Source organism: Cibotium barometz, chromosome 41 (assembly GCF_041138505.1).
Source record: "Cibotium barometz isolate CiBa-2024 chromosome 41, ASM4113850v1, whole genome shotgun sequence".
Lineage (NCBI taxonomy): Eukaryota > Viridiplantae > Streptophyta > Polypodiopsida > Cyatheales > Cibotiaceae > Cibotium > Cibotium barometz.
This window is the reverse complement of record NC_141086.1, coordinates 31,167,808-31,170,263: the sequence shown is the minus strand read 5'-3', so window position 1 is coordinate 31,170,263 and position 2,456 is coordinate 31,167,808. Positions and strand designations below refer to the sequence as shown.

At 47.0% G+C, this 2,456-nt stretch overlaps 1 pseudogene across 1 annotated transcript; it reads right to left on the bottom strand.

Moving 5' to 3' along the window:
• Positions 1–200: 200 nt before the first annotated feature.
• LOC147614857 (AAA-ATPase At4g25835 pseudogene) lies at positions 201–2,169 on the bottom strand (annotated as a pseudogene). Its single transcript, XR_015262993.1, has one exon. The product of XR_015262993.1 is annotated as an AAA-ATPase At4g25835 pseudogene (transcript).
• Positions 2,170–2,456: the final 287 nt, after the last annotated feature.

The following is a 2,456-nucleotide window of genomic DNA, read 5'->3' as shown; positions in this document are numbered from 1 at the left end:
GTGGAGCATGTCAAAGTACAAAGTGGAGCATGTCAGAGTACATGTGCAAGGCACTTGAATCTGCCTGTGAAGAGACAATTAATGCCACTTGAATCTGCCTGTGAAGAGACAATTTTTAATGCCTGCACTAACTGGTTTGGACGTTTATAATGGACAACAGATTCTTAATAATTATGATGAAAGTGTTGGTAAAAGTTGGCTTGCCAAAAAAATCAGGAACTTTTCCTTTTTATTGCTTGAATTCTAGAGTTTAAGAGACACCATTGGTACTAGGGCAACTAAGAGATGGAGATGGCTAAAATGGCCTTTGAATGGAGAACATCTATGCTTAGAGCATCTGCAATAGCGCCGAGATGTCGATAACATGCCTTCACTCCCTTAACTACCCACCTTCCCATTATTTCTTCTTCAAAGTCATCCAGTGATGTGTACAGAGGTCAGGACAACACCCTGAGAGAATGTGATGCATGTGACCCAACTCTTTTTTTGTGCATTTCTGCATCTTCTTCCATTGTCCATATATAAACATTTCAAATGAATCATATGGATGCTTGTACATGATGACAAATAAGAAGGTTAAGTGTCAACCTTGGCTTTCTCTGGTGGTTCTGACTCCACCTTTGCCACTTCATCCTCTTTCTTCTCCTCTGCCTCTTGCTCCTTGTCATCCTCATTTTCATCCTCCTCTATCTTTTCTTTCCTCTTGGCTTTACTTTCCTGCAACTTCCTCAGCAAGCATCTCAGCGCTTCCTCCACATCCCGCTTCTCCCTCGTCATCACCTCACTCACATCAGCAGGTGTCACCTCCACCCCCTCCTCCTCCATGACTGCCTGAACCTCCTTGAACATGTCATGTTCCTCAATGCCCAAATAGTTCTTAGCCAAGACCTTGAATGCCTCAAACGTGCAGTAGGAGAGGTGGATGTGCATGTCCATCCTGCCTGACCGCATCAATGCAGGATCCAACTTCTCTATGTGGTTGGTGGTGAACACAAAGATGCGCTCAGTCCCACAGCATGACCACAGCCCATCCGTGAAGTTGAGCAGGCCAGAGAGGGTAATCTTCTTCTCATCATTCTCTGAGGAGCTAGTCTTAGGGTTAGAAGGCTTCTCTTCCTCTTTGGGCTTCTTCTTCCTCGTAGAGAGATCCAACGAGCAATCAATATCCTCAATGACAATAATCGATTTGTTGCTCGTGTTGAGAAGAAGATTCCTCAATGCAGCGTTGGACTTCACCTCTGTGAGCTCGAGGTCATACACATCATACTGGAGGAGGTTAGCCATGGCAGCAATCATGCTAGACTTGCCAGTGCCAGGTGGTCCATAGAGTAAATAGCCCCTCTTCCAAGCTCTCCCTGTCCTTTTGTAGAACTCCTCACCCCCAGCAAAATCAGTCAGGTCATCCATTATCTTCTTCTTCGTCTCCGGGTCGAGGGCGAGCGTCTCAAAGGTGGAAGGATGCTTGAAAGGGACTTTCTGCCATACCTTGCCACGCCTCTCCCATGAGTTGTCGTCTGTCATGTTGGTGTAGAGCAGCCGATCTCTGCGCTTGATTTTGAGGTCCTTGGCATGCTCAAGGATGTGCTGCACATAGGCAGAGAGAATTTTCTCCCTGTCTTTTTTGTGAACTCTGAGGTGCAGAGAGCGCTTTTCATCAGGGATGTTCTGCCATGGGAGAGAGGGCTGCTTGCGATCGGATGCCCGGAAATCCCACCAGACATGGGCACCTTGGAATGTGTCTTTTATGCGCTCATTCTGGGCAAGGCTGTACGTAAGGGCAGAGGCATTCTTGGGTAGGGCAAGGTTCACACTACGGGCATTCTTCTCAGCTGACTCGCTAAGGTGGAGCTGGACTGCAGAGAAGAGCTCATTGATGGTTGCACCATCATACTCATCAATCTTGAAGTCCACATAGTTGAAGAAGAAGCTGAAAAGCCTGCGGCTCACGCGGCGGAGGGCGCCCTGGAGCTCATACGGCAGGAAGGTATTGACCAAGCTCTGTGCAAAGGCAAGGAAGGCGAGGACGGCCCCAAATGAAGCCCACGATTTCTCCATACCTTGCGTCTACAGGTAAGAGGGCGGGGGAGGGCGGGCGGGGGGAGGACGGCGGGCACAATGGAGGCACAATGGAGGTGGAAGAACGAAGAAGTGGAGAAGAAAAAACCCCCTGTGTCAAACTCAGATCTGGTCTACAAATATTCTATTATATTATTTAATCGAGTACCAAAAACAAGATTCTACAATATATTATAATAGGATGCTTGGTCAAGACACTCAGAACGCTATTGCTCATATAACATCTCCACATTGTATCACGTGGAAGTGTTTGGCATCATCAATTGTTTTCTTTTCCTCGAAGTCCTAATTTCTGCAGGACTTCTTCTTCCTAGGCATGTCTTTCCCAAGTTTCGATTTGCCATGTTACCTACAGCAAATGTTTGACGATTTTGGCATCA